At 51.8% G+C, this 16,228-nt stretch overlaps 1 pseudogene; it reads left to right on the top strand.

The window, feature by feature from the left end:
- The window catches only part of LOC103645230 (3-ketoacyl-CoA thiolase 1, peroxisomal-like), a 29,719-nt pseudogene extending 17,677 nt beyond the window's left edge, over positions 1–12,042 (top strand).
- The last annotated feature ends 4,186 nt before the right edge of the window (positions 12,043–16,228 follow it).

The raw sequence follows: 16,228 nt of genomic DNA, 5'->3' as shown, positions 1-16,228 counted from the left end.
GGAACAGAATAGGGTCACGCCAGATCCGAACTGGCAGACCCCGTACCTGGAATATATCCTCCAAGGAGAGCTTCCCCTCGACAAGGCCAAAGCTCGGCGACTGGCTCGGCGCGCCAAGTCGTTCGTCTTGCTGGGTGATGAAAAGGAGCTCTACCACCGTAGCCCCTCGGTGAAAGTCGCTTAGAGGGGGGGTGAATAGGGCAAAACTGAAATTTACAAAGTTAATCACAACTACAAGCCGGGTTAGCGTTAGAAATATAATCGAGTCCGAGAGAGAGGGTGAAAAACAAATCGCAAGCAAATAAGAAGTGAGACACGCGGATTTGTTTTACCGAGGTTCGGTTCTTGCAAACCTACTCCCCGTTGAGGTGGTCATAAAGACCGGGTCTCTTTCAACCCTTTCCCTCTCTCAAACGGTCACTTAGACCGAGTGAGCTTCTCTTCTCAATTACACGGGACACAAAGTCCCCGCAAGGACCACCACACAATTGGTGTCTCTTGCCTTGGTTACAATTGAGTATGATCACAAGAAGAATGAGAAAGAAAAGAAGCAATCCAAGCGCAAGAGCTCAAATGAACACAACAAATATCTCTCTCTCTAATCACTAAAGCTTTGTGTGGAGTTGGGAAAGGATTTGATCTCTTTGGTGTGCCTTGTATTGAATGCTATAGCTCTTGTAAGGTGTAGAAGTGTAGAAACTTGGATGGCATTGAATGTGGGGTGGTTGGGGTATTTATAGCCCCAACCACCAAACTAGCCGTTTGGTGGAGGCTGCTGTCGACGGGCGCACCGGACACTGTCCGGTGCGCCAGCCACGTCACCCGACCGTTAGGGTTCGACCGTTGGAGCTCTGACTGGTGGGGCCTCTGGGCTGTCCGGTGGTGCACGGAACATATCCTGTAGACTGTCCGGTGCGCCAACTACGCGTGCTCTGACCTCTGCGTGCGCAGGCGCGCATTAAATGCGTTGCAGTCGACCGTTGCGCTTGAAGTAGCCGTTGCTCCGCTGGCACACCGGACAGTCCGGTGCGCCACCGGACACTGTCCGGTGCGTCACCGGACGGTCCGGTGAATTATAGCGGAGCGCCCTTTGATTTTCCCGAAGGTGACGAGTTTAGCTTCAAGTTCCCTGGTGCACCGGACATTGTCCGGTGGCACACCGGACATTGTCCGGTGGCACACCGGACAGTCCGGTGCGCCAGACCAGGGTGCCTTTGGGTTGTCTTTGGCTCTCTTTGTTTGAACCCTTTCTTGGTCTTTTTATTGGTCTATTGTGAACTTTTGGCACCTGTAAAACTTATAGACTAAAGCAAACTAGTTAGTCCAATTATTTGTGTTGGGCAATTCAACCACCAAAATCTATTTAGGAAAAGGTGTAAGCCTATTTCCCTTTCAATCTCCCCCTTTTTGGTGATTGATGCCAACACAAACCAAAGCAAATATAGAAGTGCAGAATTGAACTAGTTTGCATAATGTAAGTGCAAAGGTTGCTTGGAATGAAACCAATAAATATTACTTACTAGATGCGCATGGATGTCTTTTCTTCTTATTAACATTTTGGACCACGCTTGCACCACATGTTTTGTTTTGCAAAATGTTTTGGAAATTCTTTTCAAAAATCTTTTGCAAATAGTCAAAGGTAAATGAATAAGATTTTTGAGAAGCATTTTCAAGTTTTGAAATTTTCTCCCCCTGTTTCAAATGCTTTTCCTTTGACTAAACAAAACTCCCCCTTAATGAAATCCTCCTCTTAGTATTCAAGAGGGTTTTAGATATTAATTTTGAAGAGGGTATTACCAATTGGAAATTATATCAAAATAAGATATCAATTGTAAACTTCACCAATAAGATATCAATTGTAAAACTTCACCAATTAATAGACTCCATACCAAATAACCTATATTTTTGAATTTGGTGGTGGTGCGGTCCTTTTGCTTTGGGCTAATACTTTCTCTCCCTTTGGCATGAATCGCCAAAAACGGATACTTTGAGTGAAATATAAGCCCTTTTAACTACTTTCTCCCCCTTTGGATAGAAGTATAGAAGTGAAGATTATACCAAAGTTGGAGAGGTGGAGCGACGGCGAAGGATGAATGAGTCGATGAAGCGGAGTGGAAGCCTTGTCTTCGCCGAAGACTCCTTTTCCCTTTCAATCTATGACTTAGCATGAAATGGACTTGAAAGAACACATTAGTCATAGCACATGAAAGAGATGATCAAAGGTATATATATGAGCTATGTATGCAAGTCATCAATAAAAATTCCTAGAATCAAGAATATTTAGCTCATGCCTAAGTTTGGTAAAAGTTTGTTCATCCAAAGGTTTGGTAAAGATATCGGCTAATTGTTCTTTGGTGCTAACATATGCAATATCGATATCCCCCTTTTGTTGGTGATCCCTTAGAAAATGATACCGAATGGCTATGTGTTTAGTGCGGCTATGCTCAACGGGATTATTCGCCATGCGGATTGCACTCTCATTATCACATAGAAGAGGAACTTTGGTTAATTTGTAACCATAGTCCCTAAGGGTTTTCCTCATCCAAAGCAATTGTGCGCAACAATGACCTGCGGCAATATACTAGGCTTCGGCGGTTGAAAGAGCCACAGAATTTTGCTTCTTTGAAGCCCAAGACACCGAGGATCTCCCCAAGAACTGGCAAGTCCCCGATATGCTCTTTCTATTAATTTTACACTCCGCCCAATCGGCATCCGAATAACCAATTAAATCAAATGTGGATCCCCGAGGGTACCAAAGCCCAAACTTAGGAGTATAAACTAAATATCTCAAGATTCGTTTTACGGCCCTAATTTGAGCTTCCTTAGGATCGGCTTGGAATCTTGCACACATGCATACGAAAAGCATAATATCCGGTCGTGAAGCACATAAATAGAGTAAAGAACCTATCATCGACCGGTATACCTTTTGATCTACGGATTTACCTCCCGTGTCGAGGTCGAGATGCCCATTTGTTCCCATGGGTGTCTTGATGGGCTTGGCGTCCTTCATCCCAAACTTGTTTAGAATGTCTTGAATGTACTTTGTTTGGCTAATGAAGGTGCCCTCTTGGAGTTGCTTCACTTGAAATCCTAAGAAGTACTTCAACTCCCCCATCATTGACATCTCGAATTTTTGTGTCATGATCCTACTAAATTCCTCACATGTAGATTCGTTAGTAGACCCAAATATAATATCATCAACATAAATTTGGCATACGAACAAATCATTTGCAAGAGTTTTAGTAAATAAAGTAGGATCGGCCTTGCCGACTTTGAAGCCATTAGCAATAAGGAAATCTCTTAGGCATTCATACCATGCTCTTGGGGCTTGCTTGAGCCCATAAAGCGCCTTAGAGAGCCTATAGACATGGTTAGGATACTCACTATCTTCAAAGCCGAGAGGTTGCTCAACATAGACCTCCTCCTTGATTGGTCCGTTGAGGAAGGCACTCTTCACGTCTATTTGATAAAGCTTGAAGCCATGGTAAGTAGCATAGGATAATAATATACGAATTGACTCAAGCCTAGCTACGGGTGCATAGGTTACACCGAAATCCAAACCTTCGACTTGTGAATATCCCTTGGCCACAAGTCAGGCTTTGTTCCTTGTCACCACACCATGCTCATCTTGTTTGTTGCGGAAGACCCACTTGGTTCCTACAACATTTTGGTTAGGACGTGGAACTAAATGCCATACCTCATTCCTCGTGAAGTTGTTGAGCTCCTCTTGCATCGCCATCACCCAATCCGAATCTTGAAGTGCTTCCTCTACCCTGTGTGGCTCAATAGAGGAAACAAAAGAGTAATGCTCACAAAAATGTGCAACACGAGATCTAGTGGTTACCCCCTTATGAATGTCGCTGAGGATGGTGTTCACGGGGTGATCTCGTTGAATTGCTTGGTGGACTCTTGGGTGTGGCGGCTTTGCAACTTGCTCATCCTCCTTGTCTTGATCATTTGCATCTCCCCCTTGATCATTGTCGTCTTCTTGAGGTGGCTCATCTTCTTGATCTTCCTCTTCATCATCATGAGCCTCATCCTCATCTTGGGTTGGTGGAGATGCTTGCATGGAGGAGGATGGTTGATCTTGTGCTTGAATGGGCTCTTCGGATTCCTTAGGACACACATCCCCAATGGACATGTTCCTTAGCGCGACGCATGGAGCCTCTTCATCATCTAATTCATCAAGATCAACTTGCTCTACTTGAGAGCCGTTAGTCTCATCAAACACAATGTCACAAGAAACTTCAACTAGTCTAGTGGACTTGTTAAAGACTCTATATGCCCTTGTGTTTGAATCATATCCTAGTAAAAAAGCCTTCTACAGCCTTAGGAGCAAATTTAGATTTTCTACCTCTTTTAACAAGTATAAAACATTTGCTACCAAAGACTCTAAAATATGAAACATTTGGCTTTTTACCGGTAAGGAGTTCGTAAGATGTCTTCTTGAGGATTCGGTGTAGATACAACCGGTTGATGGCGTAGCAAGCGGTGTTGATCGCCTCGGCCCAAAACCGATCCGATGTCTTGTATTCATCAAGCAAGGTCCTCGCCATGTCCAATAAAGTTCTATTCTTCCTCTCCACTACACCATTTTGTTGTGGCGTGTAGGGAGAAGAAAACTCATGCTTGATGCCCTCCTCCTCAAGGAAGCCTTCAATTTGAGAATTCTTGAACTCCGTTCCATTATCGCTTCTAATTTTCTTGATCCTTAAGCCGAACTCATTTTGAGCCCATCTCAAGAATCCCTTTAAAGTCTCTTGGGTTTGAGATTTTTCCTGCAAAAAGAACACCCAAGTGAAGCAAGAATAGTCATCCACAATAACTAGACAGTACTTACTCCCGCCGATGCTTATGTAAGCGATCGGGCCGAATAGGTCCATGTGGAGGAGCTCGAGTGGCCTGTCAGTCGTCAAGATGTTCTTATGTGGATGATGAACACCAACTTGCTTCCCGGCTTGGCATGCGCTACAAATCCTGTCTTTCTCAAAATGAACATTGGTTAGTCCTAAAATGTGTTCTCCCTTTAGAAGCTTGTGAAGATTCTTCATCCCAACATGTGCTAGTTGGCGATGCCAGAGCCAGCCCATGTTAGTCTTAGCAATTAAGCAAGTGTCGAGTTCAGCTCTATTGAAATCAACTAAGTATAGCTGGCCCTCCAACACTCCCTTAAATGCTATTGAATCATCACTTCTTCTAAAGACAGCGACACCTACATCAGTAAATAGACAGTTGTAGCCCATTTTGCATAATTGAGATACGGAAAGCAAATTGTAATCTAATGAATCAACAAGAAAAACATTGGAAATGGAATGGTCAGGAGATATAGCTATTTTACCCAAACCTTTGACCAAACCTTGGTTTCTATCCCCGAATGTGATAGCTCGTTGGGGTTGGTTTTTCTCATAAGAGGAGAACATTTTCTTCTCCCCTGTCATGTGGTTTGTGCACCCGCTATCGATGATCCAACTTGAGCCCCCGGATGCATAAACCTACAAAACAAGTTTAGTTCTTGATTTTAGGTACCCAAACAGTTTTGGGTCCTTTGACATTAGAGACAAGAACTTTGGGTACCCAAACACAAGTCTTTGCTCCCTTGTGTTTGCCCCCAGCATACTTGGCAACTACTTTGTCGGATTTGTTAGTCAAAACATAAGATGCATCAAAAGTTTTAAATGAAACGTCATGATCATTTGATGCACTAGGAGTTTTCCTATTAGGCAATTTAGCACGGGTTGATTGCCTAGAGCTAGATGTCTCACCCTTATACATAAAAGCATGATTAGGGCCAGAGTGAGACTTCCTAGAGTGAATTCTCCTAATTTTGCTCTCAGGATAACCGGCAGGGTATAAAATGTAACCCTCGTTATCCTGAGGCATGGGAGCCTTGCCCTTAACAAAATTAGACAATCTTTTAGGAGGGGCATTAAGTTTGACATTGTCCCCCTTTTGGAAGCCAATGCCATCCTTGATGCCAGGGCGTCTCCCACTATAGAGCATGCTTCTAGCAAATTTAAATTTTTCGTTTTCTAAGTCATGCTCGGCAATTTTAGCATCTAATTTTGCTATATCATCATTTTGTTGTTTAATTAAGGTCATGTGATCATGAATAGCATCAATGTTAATATCTCTACATCTAGTGCAAATAGTAACATGCTCAATGGTAGATGTAGAGGGTTCGCAAGATTTTAATTCTACAACCTTAGCATGCAATATCTCATTTTCACTTCTAAGGTTAGAGATAGTATCATTGTAAACATCAAAATCTTTGGCCTTAGCAATCAATTTTTCATTTTCATTTCTAAGGCTAGCAAGAGAATCATTCAATTTTTCAATCTTAGCAAGCAAATTAGCATTATCATCTCTAAGATTGGAAATTGAAGCATTGCAAACATTTGAATCAACCTTAGCATTTAAACTAGCATTTTCATTTCTAAGGTTGGCAATTAAATCATGGCATGTGCTTAGCTCACTAGTTAATTTCTCACATTTTTCAACTTCTAGAGCATAAGCATTTTTAACCTTAACATGGTTTTTGTTTTCCTTGATTAGGAAGTCCTCTTGGGTGTCCAAGAGTTCATCCTTCTCATGGATGGCACTAATTAGTTCATTTAGTTCTTCTTTTTGTTGCATGTTGAGGTTGGCAAAAAGAGTACGTAAATTATCCTCCTCATCACTAGCATTATCATCACTAGGGGATTCATATTTGGTGGAGGATTTAGATTTTACCTTCTTCCTTTTGTCGTCCTTTGCCATGAGGCACTTGTGGCCGACGTTGGGGAAGAGGAGTCCCTTGGTGACGGCGATGTTGGCGGCGTCCTCATCGGAGGAGTCGGTGGAGCTCTCGTTGGAGTCCCACTCGCGGCACACATGGGCATCGCCGCCCTTCTTCTTGTGGTACCTCTTCTTTTCCTTTCTTCTCCCCTTCTTATCGTCGCCCCTGTCACTGTCACTAGAAATAGGACATTTGGCAATAAAGTGACCGGGCTTACCACACTTGTAGCAAACCTTCTTGGAGCGGGACTTGTAATCCTTCCCCCTCCTTTGCTTGAGGATTTGGCGGAAGCTCTTGATGATGAGCGCCATCTCCTCATTGTTGAGCTTAGAGGCGTCGATTGGTTGTCTCCTTGATGTAGACTCTTCCTTCTTCTCCTCCGTCGCCTTGAATGCAACCGGTTGTGCTTCGGGCGCGGAGGGGCCATCTAGCTCGATGATCTTCTTTGAGCCTTTGATCATCAACTCAAAGCTCACAAAATTACCTATTACTTCCTCGGGGGTCATTTGTGTATATCTAGGATTACCACAAATTAATTGAACTTGAGTAGGGTTAAGGAAAACAAGGGATCTTAGAATAACCTTAACCATCTCATGGTCATCCCATTTCTTACTCCTGAGGTTGCGCACTTGGTTCACCAAAGTCTAGAGCCGGTTGTACATTTCTTGTGGCTCTTCCCCTTGGGGAAGTCGAAAGCGACCGAGCTCCCCCTCGACCGTCTCCCATTTGGTGATTTTGGTCACCTCGTCTCCTTCGTGCGCGGTCTTGAGTACGTCCCAAATCTCCTTGGCGCTCTTCAATCCTTGCACCTTGTTATACTCCTCTTGACTTAGAGAGGTGAGGAGTATAGTGGTGGCTTGTGAGTTGAAGTGCATGATTTGGGCCACTTCGTCCTCATCATAATCTTCATCCCCTACGGATGGTACCTGTACACCAAACTCAACAACATCCCATATACTTTTGTGGAGTGAGGTTAGGTGATATCGCATCATATCACTCCACCTAGCATAATCTTCACCATCAAACGTTGGTGGTTTGCCTAATGGGACGGAAGGTAAAGGCGTTTGTTTAGGAATGCGAGGATAGCGTAGGGGGATCTTACTAAACTTCTTGCGCTCATGACACTTAGAAGTTACGGATGGCGCGTCAGAGCCGGAGGTCGATGGTGATGAAGAGTCGGTCTCATAGTAGACCACCTTCCTCATCTTCTTCTTTTTGTCACCACTCCAACGCGACTTGTGTGAAGGGGATTTCTTTTCCTTCCCCTTCCCTTTGTTGTGGGACTCTTCCGATGAAGTCTTCCCGTGGCTTGTAGTGGGCTTATCGCCGGTCACCATCTCCTTCTTGGCATGATCTCCCGACATCACTTCGAGCGGTTAGGCTCTAATGAAGCATCGGGCTCTGATACCAATTGAAAGTCGCCTATAGGGGGGGTGAATAGGACGAAACTGAAATTTACAAAGTTAATCACAACTACAAGCCGGGTTAGCGTTAGAAAATATAATCGAGTCCGAGAGAGAGGGTGAAAAACAAATCGCAAGCAAATAAGGAGTGAGACACACAGATTTGTTTTACCGAGGTTCGGTTCTTGCAAACCTACTCCCCATTGAGGTGGTCACAAAGACCGGGTCTCTTTCAACCCTTTCCCTCTCTCAAACGGTCACTTAGACCGAGTGAGCTTCTCTTCTCAATTACACGGGACACAAAGTCCCCGCAAGGACCACCACACAATTGGTGTCTCTTGCCTTGGTTACAATTGAGTATGATCACAAGAAGAATGAGAAAGAAAAGAAGCAATCCAAGCGCAAGAGCTCAAATGAACACAACAAATCTCTCTCTCTAATCACTAAAGCTTTGTGTGGAGTTGGGAGAGGATTTGATCTCTTTGGTGTGTCTTGTATTGAATGCTATAGCTCTTGTAAGGTGTAGAAGTGTAGAAACTTGGATGCCATTGAATGTGGGGTGGTTGGGGTATTTATAGCCCCAACCACCAAACTAGCCGTTTGGTGGAGGCTGCTGTCGACGGGCGCACCGGACAGTCCGGTGCGCCACCAGACACTGTCCGGTGCGCCAGCCACGTCACCCGACCGTTAGGGCTCGACCGTTGGAGCTCTGACTGGTGGGGGCGTGGGGCCTCTGGGCTGTCCGATGGTGCACCAGACATCTCCTGTAGACTGTCCGGTGCGCCAACTGCACGTGCTCTGACCTCTGCGTGTGCAGGCGCGCATTAAATGTGTTGCAGTCGACCGTTGCGCTTGAAGTAGTCGTTGCTCCGCTGGCACACCGGACAGTCCGGTGCGCCACCGGACACTGTCCAGTGCGTCACTGGACGGTCCAGTGAATTATAGCGGAGCACCCTCTGATTTTCCCGAAGGTGACGAGTTTAGCTTCGAGTTCCCTGGTGCACCGGACACTGTCCGGTGGCACACCGGACAGTCCGGTGCGCCAGACCAGGGTGCCTTTGGGTTGTCTTTGGCTCTCTTTGTTTGAACCCTTTCTTGGTCTTTTTATTGGTCTATTGTGAACTTTTGGCACCTATAAAACTTATAGACTAGAGCAAACTAGTTAGTCCAATTATTTGTGTTGGGCAATTCAACCACCAAAATCTATTTAGGAAAAGGTGTAAGCCTATTTCCCTTTCACTCGGGCATCCTCCAACGATGCATATCCATTGCCCAGGGACAAGAGCTATTGCAAGAAATACACTCGGGGGCTTGCGGCCACCATGCAGCACCTCGAGCCCTCGTGGGGAATGCCTTCCGACAAGGTTTCTACTGGCCAACCGCGGTGGCCGACGCCACTAGGATTGTACGATCATGCCGGGGGTGTCAATTCTACGCGAGGCAAACACGCCTGCCCGCTCAGGCCCTGCAGACGATACCCATCACCTAGCCATTTGCTGTGTGGGGGTCTAGACCTCGTTGGTCCCTGCAGAAGGCACCCGAGGGCTTCTCGCACCTACTGGTCGTCATCGACAAATTCTCCAAGTGGATCGAGGTCCGACCCTTGACCAGCATTAGGTCCGAGCAGGCGGTGGCGTTCTTCACCGACATCATCCATCGATTCAGGGTCCCAAACTCCATCATCACCGACAATGGCACGCAGTTCACCAGAAAAAAGTTCCTGGACTTCTGCGACGACCACCACATCCGTGTGGACTGGGCCGCCGTAGCTCACCCCATGACGAATGGGCAGGTGGAGCGTGCCAACGGTATGATCTTGCAGGGACTCAAACCGAGGATCTACAATGACCTCAACAAGTTCGGCAACCGATGGATGAAAGAGCTACCCTCGGTGGTCTGGAGTCTGAGGACGACGCCGAGCCGTGTCACGGGTTTCTCGCCGTTTTTTCTAGTCTATGGGGCTGAGGCCGTCCTCCCCACGGACTTCGAATACGGCTCCCCGAGGACCAGGGCGTACGACGACCTAAGCAACCAGACCAGCCGAGAGGACTCGCTGGACCAGCTCGAAGAGGCTCGAGACGTTGCCTTACTACATTCGGCATGGTACTAGCAGTCTCTGCGACGCTACCACGCCCGAAGCGTTCGGCCCCGGGGCTTCCAAGTGGGAGACTTGGTGCTTCATCTACGACAGGACGCCCGAGGGCGCCACAAGCTCACTCCTCCCTAGGAAGGGCCCTTCATCATCGCTAAGATTTTGAAGCCCGGAACATACAAGCTGGCCAACGACCAAGGCGAGGTCTACAGCAACGCTTGGAACATCCAACATCTACGTCGCTTCTACCCTTAAGATGTTTTAATTCGTTCATGTACCTCGTTTTCTTTACATACATGAAGTCTAACCGTCAAGGAAGGGTCGGCCTTGCCTCAGCAAAGCCCGACCCTCCCTCGGGGGCTAGAAGGGGGGAACCCCTCTGCGTCAAAATTTTCCTCGGAATTTTTTTTTACCAAAACGACCTTTCGTGCTTTCGACTTCTGTATCGATAGCGGGATCCTAAAAACGACGAGAGTACACGTAAGCGGCAAGGCCGACCGAGCCGAGGGACTCCTACGCCTCCGGGATACGGATACCCCACTCGTCACCTTCCACGAAAAGTAACTCTCGCTCGGACAAGTGGTTCTGCTACCAACGAACAAGTCATGGTGCACGAAACAAGAGGAAAGAAAACACAGCTTTATGATACGACGATGAAAGTGTTTAGGCCTCGGTGGCCACAAAGAACACACACATGCTACAAATAAACTGCTCCAGCAGGATCAGGCATCGGCAGGGGAAGCAGCTGCGCCCTCGACGCCGTTTTCGCCTTCGACGAGGTCTAGCCCAGCCTCAGACGACGACGCGGGCGGAAGGATCTCCACCTCGAAGGAGGAGGCCAGCACCGCGCTCGGGCCCTCGGCGGTCGCGTCAAGCCTCTGGACCTCGGCTAAGGCAGCCTCGTCTTCGTCGGGTAGACAGTACCCCTCGCTGACCCGCTCCAAGTCCACGTCGTAGTGGGAAGCGAGCACGGCGAAGGCCCGCCTAACGCCGTGGTGCAGCGCCCCGCGGAGTCTGCTGCGCACATGGCCGCCCAAGGCCCGCAGATGACTCTAGGGGGAGCTACCCGAGGGGACGTCGTCAAGGTCAAAGGCTCGGCAAAAGGCTGAGATAGCCTCGGACATAGCCACACGGTCGGCCTCATTCTGCTCAGCCGCCCGGGCGTGCGCCTTGACGGACTCATTAAGAGTCGTCTCGAGCTCTGCAGATAGCCGATCAAAATTCTTCAGACACGAGTTGAAGAATGAAGCTGAATTGAAGTCGCAAAGCAGGCGAAACATACCTTCAGCCCAGGCAAGCTCCTGCGAGGCCACGACTTGGGCAGATTGGGCAGATCCGACGGCCACAGCCAGGTCCACCGCAAGGGCCCCTGCCCGAGCAGACACCTCGGCCAGCTGACCCTCAAGGGCCTCAGCCCAGCCTGCGGCCTGGGCAGCCTGGCTCCGAGATTGGTCCCGCTCGTCGATGGCCTGGCCAAGCTCCAGCTGCCGCTGCTGTGCCTCCGTCCGTGCCAACGCCGCCTCTGCCCGCGCTGCCGCTGCCTCTACCTTCAGATCATCACAGAGCAGCCGAAGGTCCGCCAGCTCGATGCTCTGTCGGGCAAGGAGCTCATTAGCCTTGGCAAGCGCGGCCCTCTGGGACCGCAGCGAACCCCAGATGCCGCTCTCGCGGCGGATGAACATCGACTTGGTGGTGCTTACATCCGCCAGTTCCTGAGCAAGGAAGACAAGGTATTACAAAGAATGCCTTGGCCACGCAAGGTATGCACCTGAAATGCTTACCTGGAGGACCCTGGGAACGTCCCTGGAAAGGATCTCCATGGTCGACCGAAGCGACCCCATCGCCGCCTCGACATACTTGCGGAGCTCATCCCGAGACTGCTCCTCCTGCTCATCGTTGAGGACGAGGAGGGGTTTCGAGGCGCCGTGGCTCTAGAACCGGAACGCCCGCCCACACCACTCATTGGGGTTGCGCTGCGCGGGGATGAGGACGCCGCCCCTCGAGAAGGGCCGCGGTGTTGTGCGCTCCTCCGCTAAGGCGTCGGGTTCCCCTGCAGTCAACACGTCGGGCACCATCGCCATCGACACGTTGGGCTTCCCCTCGGCTAAGGTGGCGGGTTTCCGGTCACCGACCTCGGCAACAGCGTTAGCCCCCTCCTTAGGGCCAGGAATGGGGAGGTCGGGGACGACCGCGAGTGGCGACGCCCCAACCATCTCAACGTCGGGGGCGGTGGACGGCTCCGCGGGCGAATCAGCAACGACCGTGGCAGGAGTCGACGCCAGCACCGACGACACGTCAGGCGGGCTCGGGGCCACGACCGCGTCAGCAGCCTCCCCCGGCATGATGACCGCCCTGATGGAGGGGTTGGCCTGGGAGGCTTGCCCCATGGCAGCTCGTGCCACCTGGGCCCCCGCTCGGGAGCATCCTGTGCGGAGGCCAGCCAACCGGCATGGCGCGCCGCGGCACCGGCAGCAGAAGCCGACACCGTCTTAAGGGCCTTCGTGGGGGCCAGGCCGGTTATGCCCTGCCTCCGCTTGCTGAAAGGAAGAGAGAAAGCAAGTTCAAGACACGCGACGAAAGAAGCCAAAACAGAGGCATTCTCAGGCACTTACCCGCTTCGGACCAAGGCCAATCGTGCCTGCGAGGAGGCCCCTCGGGCCTCGGTCCCCGCAGGCACTGCCAAGGGTTGCCCCGCTACCGACTTCGGCGCCGCTCCCACCTCGGGCGCTCGAGGCGCCGAAGGAGCGGCTTGCCCAGGCGTCGCCTCAGCGGTCAGAGGATCAACCTCCTGCGCAGCCGGCATGGGCGTTTGATCTTGGGGGACAGAGGGGTCAGGTGCCCCCTCGGCCTGCCTCCGCTCCTCAGACTGGGACCCTGATGTCCCGACCCCGGGCACTGATGATACCAGCCCACCAGGAGGCTAGCGCGGTAACCCCTGGCCCGGCCCCGGGTCCGGACTGAGGCCAAGACGGGCCACCATGTCGTCGTCCTCGTCATCATCATCGTCATCATCATCGTCGGGCGTCTCCGGTGACGGCTCCCTCGAGAGCCCGTCCCTCTCTTACCTCTGACGGCGCTTCTCCAAGGCGTCCCGAGCTCGCATCCGCTCGCGAGCCCGAGCCTTCTCCACGTCTTTCTTCTCCTTCTTCTCCGCGGCAACCCTCCGCGCGGCTCGGTCCACCGCGTCCTCCAGGACCGGCGGCAGGGCGGGTTTATAAAAGCTTAACTCCTGGGGAAGAGCAAAGATCCCAACAGTGGGAATCGAAGGCAACTCGGTGCAATACAGGAGAAGGAGCGGATACTTACCAGGGAAACGTACCCATGGTCGGGGTGCATCGCAAGCTGGGTAAGGGCGCCAGCCTCCAGTCTCCCTACCGTACCCGCTACCCGCTTGCGGAGGTCATCATCGGGGAGGGAGGCCGAGGACATCTGCGAGCCCTCCAGATCGCCCCCTGGTCTCATCTCCGAGAGCTGCAACCGCCGCTCTGCCAAAGGGAGCACCCTCCAACGATGGATGGCGGCAACAACCCCCGTAGCGGTAAGGCCCCCATCTCGTAACCTCTGCAAAGCTTGCAGAATAGGATGGAGCTTCTCCTGTCTCTCGCGCATGGCGCCCCAGCGCCAGTTGCTGCCGGCGGCGATCACCACTCGTTGATAAAACGACGGAAGCCTCCCGTCGTCGTTCCGGAGATAAAACCATCGGCGCTGCCACCCCTTGTTCGAAGACACAAGGATGGCAGGGATGTACTGCTGCGCGCGCCCCTGCCTCAGCTGAAGGGTGCAGCCACCGGCCCGCACCGCCATACGGACCTTCTTCGCATCCGTCGTCAAGGCAAAGAGCTCCGCGGAGAAGAGGTGGGTCCACAGATCCCAGTGAACTTCGATCCCTAGAAAACCCTCACAAACCACCGCGAAGATGGCCGCTTGCACAATGGAGTTGGGGTTGAGGTTGTGCAGCTCCACCCCGTAGTGGTGCAGGAGTGCCCGCATAAAGCGGCTCGCTGGCACTCCAAACCCCCGCTCATGGAAGGGGATGAAGCTAACCACGTACCCCGGCGGCGGGGAAGGGACGACCTCGCTCAAGGCCATCCACTCCGGCTGTGCCCCACCAGAGAGGGGACGGAGCAGACCATCGACGACGAGGGCCTCCAGATCCTTCGCGACGACGGTGGAGGAGGGCCACGGGTCGCGCGGCGGGACAACGGTCACCCTGTCAGCCATCACCGAACAAAGGTGGTGGAGGCAGAGGGGATGAGGTGCGCGGTTTCCTTTTCCCTGGCTATTCTCTTAGGTTGCGAAAACCAGAGCAAAAGGCAGGCGCAAATGGCAGAGTGACGAACCACTCTCGGCCCCCCTTCCGAGTATATAAAGGCCCGAGCGAGAACCGTTCAAAACTTCGCCCGAACTCGCCACGAAATTCAAAACTCGAAGGTAAAACGATCTTTCCGTTCCTCAAACGGCTCGCACGCGCAACGGGCGCCACGTGAATCGCCCGTCCCGTCGCATTAACTCCCCGGCGGAGCAAGCGACACCTCTGGCAGGCGAGGCGGGCGTCGTTTCACCTCCGCCATGATGACCGCGTCAGAAAAGGTGCGCCACCTTATTTAAATACATATCCTTCCCCTCCTCCTCTCTCTCTCTCGCTACAGGGACCGGGAAAGGGAATGTTTTGGAAAGGATCCTTCTCGGCGAAGGAAACGGGCCCCGAGCCCTCCTACTGATCAGGGGTTCGAAGGCTGGCCCCTCGGAAGGGTTTCGACAACCGCCCCAGAGCACTCGGGCTTCAAGCCCATTACTGATCAAGGGTTCGAAGGCTGGTCCCTCGGAAGGGTTCGACAGCCGCCCTAGAGCACTCGGGCTCCGCGCCCACTACTGATCAGGGGTTCGAAGGCTGGCCCCTTGGAAGGGTTCGATAGTCGCCCCAGAGCATGCAGAGTGAGGGATGACTCTGGGTACGTCCGATACATGGCCGAGGCTCGGGCTACGCTCCCGAGGTACCCTAGGACATTTCCGAGACCGGCGGGAACAATTTGTAACGGAATCCCACCGGAGGGAGGCATCGAGCCCTCGGACCCTATCGAAGGGGTCCAGGTCCGGCGAATCACCCGCAGGTACTTTTGGAGCGCGCCTCTGGGCCACCAGCCGACCCCTAACGAATAGGGCACGGGCGTCCACTCGGATCACCCGTTAGCAGCTCACTGGAAACACCATGTTCGGCGCCCTCCGAGGGCAACATGGCGCTTTCCCCCCTCCTCCTTGCGGAAAGGCGACACAGGGGCGTATGATAAAAGTCGGGAAAGTCCTTGATCGTCCTCTTGCTCCGTGCAGAGGCTCGGGGGCTGCTCTCGCACCCGGCTACGGCCAAACTGTTGACAGCGTCAACCAACCAGCGTGATAACTCGGAACCTGACCATGCACCCGGGCTACGGCCAGGCCGCATGAGGGAACGATCAGATCGACCGAGGCACCACGAAAAGAATTCAGACCTCGGAGGAGTCAAACCACTCCTCCGAGGCCTCGGGGGCCACACCCGGCGGGTGCGCTCGTGCGCACCCACCAGAACAAAGCAAAACTGAGAAAGGCCGGTCCCCTCACCGAAAATGCGGCAAAAGCCTCCAAGCGAGTACCAACACTCCCTTCGAGGCTCGAGGGCTACTGTCAGGTACCATAATTAGGGGCACCCCCAACACTCCTAATCACGGCTGGTAAACACCCTCAGACCAACTGACGGGCGCGGTTCAAGTCAAGGCTTCGTCTACCCAAGGGACGCGACCTCGCCCGAGCCCAGCCTCGGGCTGGAGCAGTAGTCCCAGACGAGTTCACGCCCCGCCCGAGGGCCTCCTTAGGCAGCGGGCACCTCCTTGGCTCTCCCGAAGCCCGGCTCGGGTAGGCTTCGTTGTGAAGCAACCTTGGCCGGACCGCCTCACCAACTGACCGCTTCGCAGGCACATTTAATGT

This window comes from Zea mays, chromosome 1 (genome assembly GCF_902167145.1).
Source record: "Zea mays cultivar B73 chromosome 1, Zm-B73-REFERENCE-NAM-5.0, whole genome shotgun sequence".
Lineage (NCBI taxonomy): Eukaryota > Viridiplantae > Streptophyta > Magnoliopsida > Poales > Poaceae > Zea > Zea mays.
The sequence above is the reverse complement of the archived record's forward strand: the minus strand, read 5'-3'. Positions and strand labels throughout refer to the sequence as shown.